The following is a 16,406-nucleotide window of genomic DNA, read 5'->3' on the forward strand; positions in this document are numbered from 1 at the left end:
CTAAAGAGCAAGGAACAACAGATTTGTAGCTATAATGGCTACATCTAAAATTCAAGCGATGCTGCACCAAAAGAATGCAGAAGAAATCATTTCTTGGTGGGAACAAAGATTCCAAGGCTTCAGACTATTAAGAGCATCAGAGCAAATTGGAGATTGCAACAATCGTGGAGCCATTTGGAGGCAGTCAATAGTAGGTCTTGAGCAGTAGGAAACTTTTCACCCTCAAAAGCTTAGAGTGCTTCACAAACATACTACTGTCATCCAAGTTTATGGGGAAGTATATATTTCCATGAAAACAGAGGTGGAAAAACCCTCAAACATCCTCTTATCCATCCATATTAACCAAGAATAAGAAGTTGAAGATTCCATCTATAGGGATCCTGTCAAAATGAAATTGACATCCTGACACCATTAGTGCCCATGTGAGAGCAGAGTATGTTTGACAGCAAGAATATTGAAATTCTTTCTTGCATATAAAACTATATTTCTGAAGTCTTAACACTGTGAATTAAGATTCAGTGGGAGAGCAATTTCCCTATTAAGTAAAAAATGAGGAAAAGACATAAAAAGGAGACCAGTTAACTGAGTTACATACATTGCCTGTCTAAAGTCATCTTACATCTGTAAGAACCATCTAGATGGGCCATATATACAAAGAGTCAAATACTTTACACGTTAACCAGAAGATAACTTAGAACTAAGAAGATATACTTGAGATTCATTTGCAGGTCCATGATTCAAACGACCACAACACAGTTGTGGGATCTTTCATTTCCTGCAGCAGTGAGGGCAAAAATTAAGTCTTTGAACAAGGCCCTAGAAAGACTCTGAATTCTATACCTTTCTCTCGATCCCTCACCATCAAATTTTCTTAATCAGCAAGTACTTATTGAATAGCTACTAAGTGCAAGGCATTGTGATGATGCAGAGTATAAGCCACTGTTCCTGTCATTAAAAAAAAATCATATGAACAAGATGAGAATCTAAAACATGCTGTGCTTTGCATGTAGTACTCAATTGCTAGCAGGTAAGTTGATGAAAAAGCATCCTGGGCAGTTACTCTTGTCTACCTAGGCAACAGCAAGAACACCACCCCTTCCGTTTTTCTAACAGAGCCCTGCTTTTGTTCAGCAAAGTTCTCAGCTCCAGGAATGTACCTCGTTTGAGCTAATCCAGGCTCAGCTCTTCCATTCCCCTTTGCCAGATACTCATTTTCCTTGCCTCCTCACTGGGTGATCCACGTTTCCTGGATGGTCTCTAGGGAAGCTTTCCTTTTTTGTAGGAAAGTCCTCTCTCCACCTGCTCCCTTCTTTCTGCTTGGAATACTGGTGTTTGAGGCTGTGATTACGGTGTAGTGACCATGGGGAAACAAGGCCATGATGTTAAGTGATAAATAAATAGTGTAGACAAAAAAGAGCAACAGGAATTCAGAGCCAGGAGAGCCCAATTACACCTGGAGTGGTAGAATGGATATACGTTGTTTTTGCCTGCCTGGTGTCCATCCAGTTCCCCTTCTGGTAAAGGAATCTAAATTTTCCTTTGGGGAGCCACCAAACTCCCACTGTCCATTAAAGTAGTTTTGAGAGGTTTACTCCACCCCTAGGTTCCAGGAGTGGACATATGACTCAGACCTGGTTAATCAGAGCACCATAGCAATGGATTCAGGATGGGCATGTGACCCATCCTTCTCTATGACTTTTGCTGGAACTTTAAAGAAAGAGAAGTTCACTTTTCCTGAGGTTGCTAAGCAGGTAGGATTTTAGCCTTGAGTGTATGGGGCTACCACGTGAAATATATTGTCACCCACTCCCTGGTAAAACTAACTCAGAATGAAATCAGCAAATCAAAAGAATCAGCAGAATCAGAAGAGAGAGAAGGATTACTGATAATATTTTACCTAAAGTCATATTTAAACTCTGTCTCTGGACTTATCAATTATATGAACCAATAAATTCTATTTTTTACCTAAACCAGTTTGAGATTGGCCTCATCATTTACAACTGAAAGGTTCTAACATAGGTGGCTAGGGACTGTTATACAGAGAAAATGGGATATAAGCTGTACTCTTAGGTCGGATAGAAGTTTGGTAACAGAAGAGAAGGTGGCACTTCTGGGGGGAGTAAATAATATAAACAAAAGCATAAAGTCAGTGGATAAAAATGTCTGGTGAAACAAACAATTTACCTTAGAGAGTAAGTAAATACAGAAATTTAGGTCAGAATCAGATTAAAGATGGACTTGAAAGTCAGGTGAAGTCTGAGTTTATTCAGTAGCCAACTCTTTTAAGCAGAAGAGTCACCTGGTCAAATCAGTGTTTGGGGAAGATTAATCGAGTAGGATCTCACAGGGTGGACTGAAATGGGGAAAGCTCAAGTGTGAGACAATGAGGGCAGAATCCAAGTACAGAGTCTGCCCAAGACAAGAGGACCTAAACAGTAGGTAACCACTCAGCAGGGCAGAGCTAATCAGTTTTTTTGTTTTGTTTTGTTTTTGGGGGGGTTTTTTGGCTGTGTCGCATCTTAGTTGTGGCACGCGGGCTCTTCGTTGTGGTGCCAGGCTTCTCTCTAGTTGTGGCGTGTGGGTTTTCTCTCTCTAGTTGAGGCCCACGAGCTCAGTATTTGTGGCGCAAGGGCCTAGTTGCCCTGCAGCACGTGGAATCTTAGTTCCCAACCAGGGATCCAACCTGCGTCCTTTGCATTGGAAGGTGGATTCTTTACCACTAAACCAACAGGGAAGTCCCTAACCAGTTTTTAAATTACCAAATAGTAAGGGAACTCTTGATGAAGTTTTGACTTAGAGACATGGTACTTAAGATTAGTAAGTACTTACGATTAGTACCTATACAGCACTTATGATTGGTCATGGATATGTTCTACAGATATTTACTATGAGCCCAGCACTCTGCCAGATGCTTGGTACATAATAATAAACATGACAGCTGTGAAGACCAGTTGATGAGGTATACATCCATGAAACAAATAACTGAACACAGCCATGATAAGTGCTCTGAAAATTATTGGGTACTATGAGATCATGTATCAGGGAACCTAATCCCAGCCTCACTAGGAGTCAGGGAGGGCCCCCCAGAAGAAGTCACATTTAAAATGAGACCTGGGGACTTCCCTGGTGGCGCAGTGGTTAAGAATCTGCCTGCCAATGCCGGGGACACGGGTTCGATCCCTGGCCTGGGAAGATCCCACATGACGCGGAGCAGCTAAGCCTGTGCGCCACAGCTACTGAGCCTGCACTCTAGAGCCTGTGAGCCACAACTCCTGAGCCCGCCTGCCACAACTACTGAAGCCTGCACGCCTAGAGCCCGTGCTCGGCAACAAGAGAAGCCACTGCATTGGGCAATGCAATGGGCAATGAGAAGCCCATGCACCACAACGAAGAGCAGCCCCCGCTCACTGCAACTAGAGAAAGCTCATGCTCAGCAACAAAGACCCAACGCAGCCCAAAATAATAAATAAATTTATTTTTAAAAAATGAGACCTGAAGCGGGAATAGGAGTTATTATGGTGAAAGAGGTTGATGAGCAGTGCACTCCAAGCAGAAGCATGCTAAGATTAGATGGTATTTCTAACAAAGATCTGACAAAATTCCAATTTGGCTTTCCTCCAGTCGTGCAGAAAGAGTCTAAAGAGTTAAGTAGGAGGCTGGATTATGCAAGGTCTTATGCGCTAGGAAAAGGATTTGGAGCTTTATCCTAAGAGCAATGTTAGCATGTTTTTCTGAGATTGGTCAATTCCATTCTCTGATATGATCACAAAAAGGAGCCAATGGGGCTTCCCTGGTGGCGCAGTGGTTGAGAGTCTGCCTGCCGATGCAGGGGACACGGGTTCGTGCCCCAGTCTGGGAGGATCCCACATGCCGCGGAGCGGCTGGGCCTGTGAGCCATGGCCGCTGAACCTGTGCGTCCGGAGCCTGTGCTCCGCAACGGGAGAGGCCACAACAGTGAGAGGCCTGCATACTACAAAACAAAACAAAACAAAACAAAAAACAACAACAACAAAAAAGGAGCCAATGAAGGCACCAACCTCGTGCATATTCTAAGTGGGTGGTCACCAGTTGGTGGGACCTAAGGTTTTGGAGAAGTTCCTCTACTTTGAAACTATCTCTCCTGCTTGCAAACTGATGTCTAAAATTTATTGAACATGGAATATTTGATACAACAAATGGAAAATCAAATGTCAAACCCTGAGAACAGGTTTTGAGGTCACTGAGAGGTGGAGGAAAGGAGGAAATCTGGTACAGAAAGCAGTCACAGAGGGGAAATGGATACATGAAAGAAACACTGGAGCACGTAGGACATGCTCAACAAATACTTGTAGGAAGAAATGGAAGGAAGTAAGAAAGAAATCTCAGTTTTATCAAGACTTGGCATCTATTTTGGGCAAGCAAATTGGCTCTTTTCTCCCTGATCCCACACATGCCATGTATTAGGAAGACCAGGGGCAAGGAAAGGAGAGGAGAGAGCACAAATACATCCTCCGGAAGTCCTCGGGGTACATGGAACATGAGTTGTGATTCAGTTGGTTCCTGGGACCACAAGGTAAGACAATGGGTTTGTCTTCCAATGAGGAAGACATCCAAATTTTCCCCAGGAAGGTGAGGAGCCTGGGAAATGGACAGGGATGGAGCCCTGTGAGAATAGTGGGCAGAAAACCATGGCAGACACTGCATTTCTGTGCCTGCAAGGTTGAGGCCCAGCATCTGGCCTGTGGGATGCTACATCTCTGAGACCTCGCTCTCAAAAACCACTGCCCTTCTTCTGACATTTCTTTAGTAGCACCTGGAACAAACTGTTCATTAGCAACCCCCAGAGGTTTTGTTTAAGCCGCCATATTGAATCATTATTACTGACCAAGAGTCATCCACACCTATGGGCTTTAGTTGGGACAGAAAAATCTAAGAAAAACTGCTTTTGAGTAGTTAAGGATGGTTTCTCTTTTTCTTTCCATGCAATACAAAAGATACACATCCCGTTTTCCTTGCACACATTTCAATTAAATATGTATTTTCGCCATATAAGCCTCTGCTGTCAGAATAAAAATACTTCTGGAACAGCTCAGTAAACTCACTGTGTTACTTGGTAACTTGACCTTTCACTGCTTTTAAATTAACCAACGGGGAAACAGTAAGTTGCCTTAAGTAAAGCATTATCTTCATTAAAGATTATTAGATAAATAGGAAAAGGGCTCCCTGAAAACCAGCGTGTGCTCTGTGGTTATAACAACCCCAGCATTTTGAAAGTAGCATGATTGAAGGGTCTGGAACTGAGTTTGGTGATTGGGTATCTCTGTAAAATATGCACCATGTTAACAATGATTCCTTCTCCCTAGTGTGTTCTAAAGATTGTTTCCATGGCAATCTACATTGTTTTGTCTAAATTATTCTTCATGCCATTTTTTTCTCTCCATCTAGGTATTTGTAAAGCACCTATCACTTGAGTATCTCTTCTCTGAACAAGTCCCCAGGAGGGAAAAGAGAATATTTCTTGGGAGAAATGAAAGGCTGACACTTGTCTAGAAGAGCCCAATTTGTGAGATTATGTAGGGCCTGAGGTTCTCTGTAGACTGCCCCATCGCCTCCCACTGGGATCCACCTTCTGCTCAGGTGATGGGAAGGCAAAAGCCCTGGTCTACATATCTGTCACTTCCAAGATGCCTTCTCAGGAGCCCAGTCCTTTCTAGGCTTTGGACAGAATGATAAACTGGGGGTGGGGTGGGAGAGATGGGCTTTTAGAAAACAGATGCCTCTACTGTATAGCAGAGACAATGCAACTTGTACACCAAACAATTCTATTTTCTTCCAGCACACAGGAAGGTTTCATTTTCTAGGTACGGCCAAGCACTATTTCTAGCAGAAGCAATGAACTCATCATTGCTGCCTCATGAGAGCAGAAGCAATGAACACTACTTCTTGGCCGGGCCCTAAAATGTCCTGAGACATCCTTTGCTGTCTCTCCTCCCTCATCTACTGGCTGGCTGGATACGGAGGAACCAGTGAAGGATCCCAAGGTCCTAGAAGATGGAGGGACCACTGGATGGAAGGAGAGGGTCCTGAATCACTGTGTGGTAAACTGTCATACACTTGAACTGATGTGAGTGAGGAAGAAACCTGTTATGTGTTAAGCTACTGGCATTTGGGGTTGTCACAGCAGCTGGCCTAATGGATGAAATATGGCAGGTTTCTGGGCAGAACCAGCAACAGATGGCAGCAGGAACTCTGTGTAGGGAAACAAAGTGCAGTGACCAGAGGTGAAATGGACAGGAAAATGGTCAGAGTCCAGATCAGGGTCTTCAAGGTGTTATTAGCAGCCATAGCTTGACATTAGCTGAGCATGACAAGAGAGAGTCTTGGGATCCAAGGACTGGGGCTCCCACTGGACTTCAGCCCTTGAGGGCACAGTTTGCACAGTAAGGGTAAGACAGGGCCTGCATTTCAAAGGAATGAAGTGAAGCATTTAGGAAGGAATCAGGCAGGGCAGGGGGTTGAGCAAAAGGATAAGACACAGACCTGGTGACTGGGATTCCAGCACAGTGCAGGGGCTTGAACACGGGAGAACAAGGTAAGAACTTCTTCCCAGGCCCAGGCATATGTCAGGGGAACAGAAGTGGCAGCCAGAGCATGGCTGAATCAATGTCAGTCTCCTGGGGTAATAATACTCAGGGAGCGATCTGGTTGAGTTGTACTTATACGAGGGTACAAAGTGGCCTTGGCAACAACAGAGGACAGCAGAGCATGGAGAAAAACCCATCACACAGTGGGCAGTCAGGAAATCAGAGCTCAGGAAGTGAGACAAGAGTCAGGAGACCATCTATGGAGTCAGGAGCTGAGAGGTGGTGACAGTACGAGGTTAAGAGAGTAATCTGAGAAAAAGCAGCAGGAATGGAGCTTAATGATCAGTCAGTTGCCTTCTAATGCCAGGTCAAGTAGACTTCAAGGATGGCAACAGGTGGGCGATGAGAAGGGGCACTGATGAGCCAGGAAGTCAGGCTGTACCTGACACCAATCAACAAGGAAACGAAACCAGTCACCGCGAGGAAGCATCCTCATTCCTCCCTTGCAGCACTGTGAACGAACTGTGTCAATGCGCTGGTAAGGTCTGGCTTTCCCCGAACATCACTATAACCCACATGTTCTCACACAAAGAGTCAGCACTCATCTCATTCAGCTGGCAGGAGGTGGAATTATCACTCTAACTGCAGGCACTGGACAATCGCCTGTTACTTAGACACTCATAAAAGAGTTTTTTTGGTTGTTGTTTTTGGTTTTGTTTTGTTTTGTTTTGTTTTTGCGGTACGCGAGCCTCTCACTGTTGTGGCCTCTCCCGTTGCGGAACACAGGCTCCGGACGCGCAGGCTCAGCTGCCATGGCTCACGGGCCCAGCCGCTCCGTGGCATGTGGGATATTCCCGGACCGGGGCACGAACCCATGTCCCCTGCATCGGCAGGCGGACTCTCAACCGCTGCGCCACCAGGGAAGCCCCTTTTACCTCAATTTTAATGGAATTTATATACATTTTCCATTCCAATTTTCTTTTTTTTTGAGGTGTAATTGATGACATTATATTAGTCTCAGGTGTACAACATAATGAGTCAATATTTCTATATATTGCAGAATGATCACCACAATAACACTTCAATTTTCTGAGAAGAGACAAGACCAAAATATTCCATCCACTAAAATATATTGTTCTCCTCGGCTGGTCATGCACCATCATGATGAGGATTCATGTTTGAATCAGTCTATTCACTAAATTAATGACCTGTTAATTCAGAAAGATAAAACCCAGATCCAAAAGCAGCATGGGAAAGTAGAAGGAGCTCAAATCTGAAGGACTTGGTTCTAGTCCCAGCTCTGCCCTTAGCAGAAGGGTACCAATTCTTTGTCTATCTCTTCATCTCTCAAATGAAAAGGGCTTGACAGACTATATTCTCTAATCATGGCCACAACACCAGCTCTCATTCCACAATCTCTTCTTACAGTGTGATAATGACTCTTGTCCCATCTTGTTCTTTCCCTTGATCATGGGACTGCTTCAACCAATAGAATATAGCAGAAGCAACACTGTGTGACTTCTGAGTCTGGATTATAAAAAAGCCATGTAGTTCTGCCTTGCTTGTGGAACACCAGCTCTTTGAACTCAGCTGCCATTATATGAGGAAGTACAAACTAGACCATGTGACAAGACCACGGAGAAAGGCCATATATAGGTGTCCCAGTCAACAGACAGACCTGTGAGTGGAGACACATCCAGGGGAGTCTAGCCCTTGGCCATTCAGTCATCTACAGCCTTTGAGTCTTCCCAGCTGAGGTCCTGGACCTCATGGAATTGAGTAAGCATTTCCTGCTGTGTCTGTCTGAAATTCTGACCCAAAGAATCCCTGAACATAATAAAATGGTTGTCTTATGCCATCCAATTTTGGCGTGGCTTGTTATACAGCAATAGGAACTGGAAGAGATGGTAATGTCTCTCCTGACTACCTTACAACTTTGCGAAGATCAAGTGAGATTAGTATGTAAGACCATGCTCTGCACAGTTAAAAATAGCCTACAATAAAATTCAATAAGTGGGACTACCCTGGTGGTGCAGTGGTTAAGAACCCGCCTGCGGATGCAGGGGACGTGGGTTCGATCCCTGGTCAAGGAAGATCCCACATGCTGCAGAGCAACTAAGATTGTGCTGCACAACTACTCAGCCTGTGCTCTAGAGCCCACGTGCCACAACTACTGAAGCCCATGCGCCTAGAGCCCGTGCTCCACAACAAGAGAAGCCACCACAGTGAGAAGCCCACGCACCACAAGGAAGAGTAGCCCCCGCTCAACTAGAGAAAGCCCGCGTGCAGCAAAGAAGACCCAACGCAGCCAAAAATAAATAAAATTTAAAAATAAAATAAAATAAAATTCAATAACCTGATGTGAAGCAGCTGTGCCTGGCTTCACTAACCTCCCCATCTCCCTGCCCTTGTAGGTTCAGAGGCACCACTATGGAACGGTAAGACCTTGAGGAACTCAGTTTGAAAACCACCCTTCTCATCCAACCCATTCATTCTATGGATGAGAAAACAGGCCTAGAGTGACTCATCCAAAGTCACACACTGGCTATGTGCTTGCTCCAATTTGTCACGCCGCCTCCAAAAAGAGAACTATTTCAGGTAGGACCATCCTTGTCTGAGAGCCAGAAAGTTGCAAGAAGGGACAAGCAAGATCATTGCGTGATATTTCTTTACAAGTCTCCAACAGACACTTTGAGCTGTTGCCCAAACATGCCAAAGACAAGCCTACTTTATTCCCCTCATCCCCTCCCTGCTCCTCTCCCACTCAGTCCTGGTAGCATAGATCATTCCGTTGGGTAAAACAGAAAGACCAAGCTTCATGTTCCACGCAGAGCTCTGCAGGCTATCAGCCTGGTGATGAATGGAGATCTGAGCTCATGCAGAGGTCTGCCTGGTTTGGGTGAAGCTCTGATCACCCGTCATTGGCATTCAGGGAGAGTTCCTAATTGTGACTTGGTGATGAGGTGCTGCTCTGTGGTTAAGTGCGTGGGAGCCTCTCTCGGTTATTAACCTTTATGTTGCCCCAGTAGCAGTGAGGGCAAAGGCAGGCTGGGATTCTGATCAAGTTATACTTAATGCACTGCGTCTCTTACTCAGCAAATATCCCAACTATTTCAACGGAAGGGAAAAAAAAAAAAAAAACCCAAACCAAACCAAGCAGAAAGGATAAAGGTGAAAACTATTGACCCAAGTACAATAATGTCTTTCCATTTGATGTGATATGTTCCTCTACCTGGGAAGGGCCTAGAGGTATTGATGAAGGACCCCTGACATTCTGAAAGCCACAGATTCATAAATCATTGAGTCTGAAAAAGGCTTTTGTGCCTGTCCCCTGAAATAAGGGTGTCATTCATTTAGGATTTATGGCTCCGGGGAAGGCTATTTATCTAAATGACTACAGAGAACATTAATGGGAAACTTTAGTGTTTCTGATCCAGTGGGAGCCATGGAGCTGGAAGCTTTACATGGGAACCAGGGAATATCAGGTTTCAATGAACTTTCAAAAAATCTATGGATGTAGTAATTACTGAACAATCATTTGGTTGGTATATTAGTGTCAGCATACTCGAAGAAGAGATAATGTATTATCTTTAAAGACAAAGCAAGATGTTTATTATAGTGTTTCATGCCAGAGTACTGGGATTTTAAATTTTAAAAAGATTAGAAACAAGCATTTTTATTACTATTGAAGTGCATGTTCACTGAATAAAACTCAGTAAATATAGAAAGTCTAAATAAAAATTAAATCACCCATACTCTCACTCAGCAATGATAATCACAGTAAACATGCTGGGTGTCTTTCCTTCCAGTCTTTTTTTCTGTGAGTATGTGTACACACACATACACATACACACACACACGATTTTATGTTATAGGTATATATATATATATATATATATATATATATAAAATTTAAAATTAAGAGTTTTGCATTACACCTTTGCATTCTACTTTTTTTATTTGACATTATGTAAGATCATTTCACATCCTTCAAAAGTATGTTTTGTAGAAGCCACATCACATTTAGTCATATACGTGTACCATAGTATATTCAACAGTTCCCCTATTATTAGACATCTAGTTGTTTCCAGCTTTCACACTGTCTCTGAAATTTTCTTTATGTTAAATCCTAGAAGTGAGATTTGTGGAGGAAAAGATCTAAAATGTTTTATAAGGCACTCAACACAGATTGCCTTTACACTCTTCCAGTCACCTTATTTTCTCTTTTCTTATGCAGTGGGCCATGTGTGAGCTATGGGACCTCAGCCTGACTTTGTACCCCTTCTCCAAGAATGATCACTGGGTGTGTCATTCTGCCGCATGGCTCCTAGCCCCAAAGTTCCACGGTTCAGTTGTTTGCCCTTGTGTTTACTTATTCCCACACCTTCCCTAGGAACTTGTTTGCTCAGTGTTCTTTGTGCTTACGTTGCCTTGCCATGCACACTCACTTTCCCCCTTTTCTCTTCTTCCACAAATCACACCCATCTTCAGGGTCCAATTTAACTCTCTCCTGCCTCACAGAGCCTTCCCAGCACACTCTATCCACAGGCTTCTCTCCTGAACTGCTCCATTTTTTATTGTCTTCATACCACTCCCCTGATAATCACCACTTAACAGCTGTGTGACCTTCAGTAATCCCAGAAACTTGTCCTGAGAATTTAATGAGATCAAGCCTATAAAATAAATACCTATCACAGAGTGGAGCACATGCTGCAGTTGAGCAATAAATGGAAGCTGTTATTGTTATTATGGCCAGTTGGCCTTGTGACATTTCTTCTGTGGAATGTTACGTACATCCTCTTCCACTGCTATTTAACTGTGTGTAACCTAGATTCCAAATTCCCTGAGTACAGCTGCTCCCTGGCACCCAGAGCAGTGTCCTCTCGGAAGAAGATCACAGGGGATATTGCCCAAGTGGTAGGGTCATCCAAGTCCCTCTCCCTTGCTTTCCTCAGTTAGTTTTGTTTCTTAGATGACCTCAGAACCCAAAGCTCTGAACTTTTCTGCCTCTTAAATGACCGTATATGCTGCTGGAGCACATAGCAAGATTCAGCAGGATGCAGTGGTTCAGGGCTAGTTTTGTATTTAATTTGATTGAGGAGTAGAAATGTGAGTGTGTATGTGCATCAGAGTTTCTGAGTTGGAAGGACACTTAGAGGTCTCCTTGTCACTTGCACCCATTTTCCAAATATGGGGAGATACCTTAGTGCTGTGCCTGGGTTGAGTGCTAGGAGACCTGAGCTCTGGTTCTTCTATTTACAAATCTTTGTGTCCTCGACAAGTCACTACCATTTCTGGTTTTCAGCTTTTTCATCTATAAAATGAGACAGTTGGACTAGATATTATCTTAAGTGCCTTCCAACTAAATTTTATGATTCTATGAAACTGAAGCCCAGAAAGGTTAAGAAACTTTCCCTAAATTATGGAGAACACAGACTAGAATAAAAATCTGACTTAAATTCCAGCTCTTTGCCTGTCCCTCTAGTCTAAATTGCCAATCACAGACACTCATCTAGTGCCTTCCATATGCTAGACAACCAGAAGGATCACAAGCAGGGATAAGTCAGGGGTCCAGTTTTTATGGAGTTCATAGTCTAGCTGGGAACACAGACACAAACAGAAAATTACTAACCAGCTAGGTTCTTCCCCAGCATCTATTCTCCCCTTTCACTCACACAATTCATAGAATCCCCAGTTTTAACTGAGCATGTATTCATGCAGAATGAAGTTGAATCTCTCAACCTTTGTTGCAGCTAAGTGTGGCCATGGGATCAAGTTCTGGACAGGGCAACGTTCTCAGAATTGTTGTGTGCAACTCCTAGGTCACTGCTCTCCCTTATCTCATTTTCCCACTGACTGGGATGTGGATGTGGTACTGAGCCATCTTGGACCACGTGAACAAAGGCACTATCCTAGGGACGAGCAAGAAGATAGCAGAAGTCTGGGTCCTGGTGCCCTGGAGACACCACTGGACTGATAATTCTTGCACTGTTACAGAATACGAGCATATTTCTAGGTGTTAAATGAGGCAAAACTGTTATTTTGGGTCTCTGTTACAGCTTCTAAACTCACATCCTAATATATTTGCCAGCTGAGGGCCAAAGGTGTTCATGGAATACAGATGAGAGGGCCATTCCTGGAAGCCGTGATGGTCAAGATCCTTATAGATGGAGCGTGAGCTGGGTTAAAAGAATGATGGGTAGAAATAGAGAATAGACTGCCTAAGTGAGGTTCATGGCAATGAGCCAAGTCACAGAAATGGGAGTATAGATGGTAATTTGGAAAGGGACTAAAGAGAAGTCTTTTGTAAGACGATGATTCCCAACTTATCATCATAATCAATTGGGAGGCTTAAAAACAGATTCCTGGGTCCCAGCAACAAATATTATGACGACAGTAAACCAGACATGGGATCCAAGAATCTGTACTTTAAAGCTTTCAGGTGATTCTGATGATGGAAAGCACTGTGTCTACGATAAGAAGCAGCTAGAATGAGACTAGGTCATGGAGGACTTTAAAATCCATGCTAAAAATCTGTTGCCCCCCAAGACTGTGCTTGGAACCACCCGAGCATCTTAGACTGTGCTTTTAAAATGAATTGTCAGGACTTCCCTGGTGGTCCAGTGATTGGGACTCCACGCCTCCACTGCAGGGGGTGTGGGTTTGATCCCTGGCCGGGGAACTAAGATCTCGCATGCTGCATGGTACAGCCAAAAAATTAAAAATTAAAAAATTAAAAAAAAATAAAGCTAATTGTCAGGTAAGAGGAATTCTAAGAGGAAGTCCACATGGTATCCTAGAAATATCAGACCTGGGCTCTCATTCTGGCTCTACCCCTCGTCAACTGTGTGACCTGGAGAATGAGCGCCAATGTCTTTATTAGGAAAAATAGAGAAAATAAGCATTGCTGTGGAGATGAAATGGGAAAATGTACGCACAAATACCTAGCTCAGTGTAAACACCCTATAATGTCATTGACATGTTAGTTGCCCTCCGGGCACTGAGCTCTTGCTCTGCCTGCTGTGCTCGAGGTGGGTTGATTAGGAGGTATGTACGGGTGGAGGTGGGGGTGAGGGTGGGGCTGGGGGGTCTAGAGACCAGGATTGCAGTCCTGCCTCTGGCATCCACTCACCTGTGACCTTGGGCCCCTAGCACTCTGCTAGCAGTGGACTAAACTCACATCCTAATATATTTGACAGCTAAGGGCCAAAGGTGTTCATGGAGTACAGATGAGAGGGCCATTCCTAGACGCCGTGATGGTCAAGATCCTTACAGATGGAGCATGAGCTGGGTTAATATCACTTTGGCCCCTGGATAAATAATTCAACCTTGTTGTTATTTAGCATTGTGTAGTCAAGGCTGGAGACCCGCCAAAGTCAGGCCAGGCCTCTGTGGCACTGAAGGGCTCTCGTGGACACCCCTGCAAGCTCGGCCTTCAGCCCTGATTTCCAATAGCTCAGGATGGAGGAGAAAGGGCACATTCTAGAAGCTCCCAGGGTTCTACATCGTGACTTGGAGAAAATAAAAAGGCTTAATTACTTTGGGCTAAAGTACACAAGCCTTTGACATTTTGAAAAATGGTTTTATGACATTTTTTTGATAGGCCTGGACCAAAGGCCCCTGCTTATACTTTAGGGAAGTGACAGAAAAGGGGAAGGGGAGAGAGCAAGTGAGGAAAAGTAGCATTTTAACAATACCCCTAACATTTACATTTAACAGCTCCTGGGAGCTGCTTTATACTTTTCAAAGCAGCTTTACATTCATTACTAAATTATTTGATTTTTACAATTACTGAGCCAGAGACAGAACAGGGGTGAAGAAGTTCTGCCGCTTACTAACTGGATGTGCCTTGTCAGATTAACTTCTCTGAACTCAGCCTTCTCTTCTTTGAAGTGGGGATATTGCCTGCTGCGCCGGCTTGTGGTAACAATTAAATGAAATGCAAATTGTAAACAAAGTCCCTAGCGTAGCTGATGGCACAGAGCAGATGCTCACTAGCTGTGAGTTTCCTTTGCCTCTCACTATATAGATGTGCCAACTGAGGAGAGAGAAAGAATTTGAGCCCATAACGTGTTGGAAGAAGTGCCTGGCCCAGGGATTTTTCTCACTACAGCATATAGACTCTCAGGAAAGGCTAGTTCCCAAAATACAACAAATGCTGCTTGTGGCTTTCCCCCCAAATTCCATACTGGAAGTAGAATCTGAAATGGGTTTGTGGGGCTCCTAATAGGAGAATGACAGGCAAGTAGGAGGAGAGAGACTCACTGTGGAAGGCAACAGCCAAGCAGATGGGTGAGGGGAGAAGGAAGCTCATGGTGAGTCTGGCTTCAGACAATGCGTCTTTCTGCCAAGCTTCCAATAGAACAGGCTGGCAGAAGGTACAGAACGAAGGGCATCCAGAGCTACGGCAAGTTCCAGCACCAGGCTGGGAAGACCTGCCACAGCAATGCAACATGAAATCAAGGCCGGAAATTATCTTGACAGATCGAATGAAATGAGTAGGATGAAATCCAAAAGAACTAAATGCAAGGTCATGCACTGAGTTCAAAAACCCAAGGGCACAAAATATTGAATGAGAAAAACTGACTTAAAAGCAGAAGATGCTTTCCACTTCCTTTTTGAAATGTCAAGTGATCAGAAGGCAGCCTCACGTAAGAGAAAGGGTACCTGACCAGTAGGAGTCCCTATTCTGTCCTCACTCTACATAAGCTGTGAGTCACTTAACCTCTCTGGACCTCAGTTTCCTTTCCTATAAAATTAGTGGCTTGGACTACTAGATAATTCTTATGGTTTATATTAACTTTAACATATAACTCTCACATTTTATCAAGTCAAGAAGACTTGGTAGGGCTTCCCTGGTGGCGCAGTGGTTAAGAATCTGCCTGCCAATGCAGGGGACATGGGTTCGAGCCCTGGTCCGGGAAGATCCCACATGCCGTGGAGCAACTAAGCCCATGTGCCGCAACTACTGGGCCTGCGCTCTAGAGCCCGTGAGCCACAACTACTGAGCCCGCCCGACTAGAGCCCATGCTCTGCAACAAGAGAAGCCACTGCAATGAGAAGCCCACGCACCACAACGAAGAGTAGCTCCCGCTTGCCACAGCTAGAGAAAACCTGCGCGCAGCAACGAAGACCCAATGCAGCCATACATAAATAAATAATTTTTTTTTTTTTAAAAGAAGACGGTAGTTTTAGTTGGCTGTAAGTTCAATAAGAGCCAGTAGGATGCAAATAGTAGTTGACAGCAGGAATATAGTGGTCACTTAAGACAAGGCGGTAGCCCAGCTGACCTCAGTTGCTGGGCAGACCTCTTTATAGCAGTCAATTTGAGGGGAAAGGGCACATTTTGAGGGGTCTATAGGAAAGCTAGAGTCTTCCCAGAGAAAGCTCTTCAGGATTGTGAGAGCTCATATTTGAATTTCGAAAAGTTGAGAAAACTGGAAATATTTACTCTCAGGAAGAAAACCCTGAAAAGGCACGGAATAGCTATAATTCCAATATCTGATGGGCTGCAGCTCAAAAGGTGAATCAGGATTATCCTGAGCTCTAACTTCTGCAGTCCAGACAAAGTGGGTCAGCTTGCACTCAACATATGAATCTGCCACAGCGCAGCTGGGACAGGAGGCCCATCACTCAGAGGGAGCAGGCTGCTGCTGGAGGTGCCGGCCTGCACCCTGGGAACGGCCTCGGGAGGTGCAAGGGGAAAACACATGCATCCAAGATCTATTTTAATTCTGAGATCTGAGGATTCAAATCAAGGAAGGAGCGGGAGGGACTGAAGACAAGACCACTGGGAAAATGAGAGGAGCAGGGTGAAGGGGGGTAATGAGCAGAGAGGGCCTG

This window comes from Delphinapterus leucas, chromosome 2 (genome assembly GCF_059928025.1).
Source record: "Delphinapterus leucas isolate spDelLeu-1000000601 "Yukka" chromosome 2, BTC_Dleu_Yukka2, whole genome shotgun sequence".
NCBI classification, from domain to species: domain Eukaryota; kingdom Metazoa; phylum Chordata; class Mammalia; order Artiodactyla; family Monodontidae; genus Delphinapterus; species Delphinapterus leucas.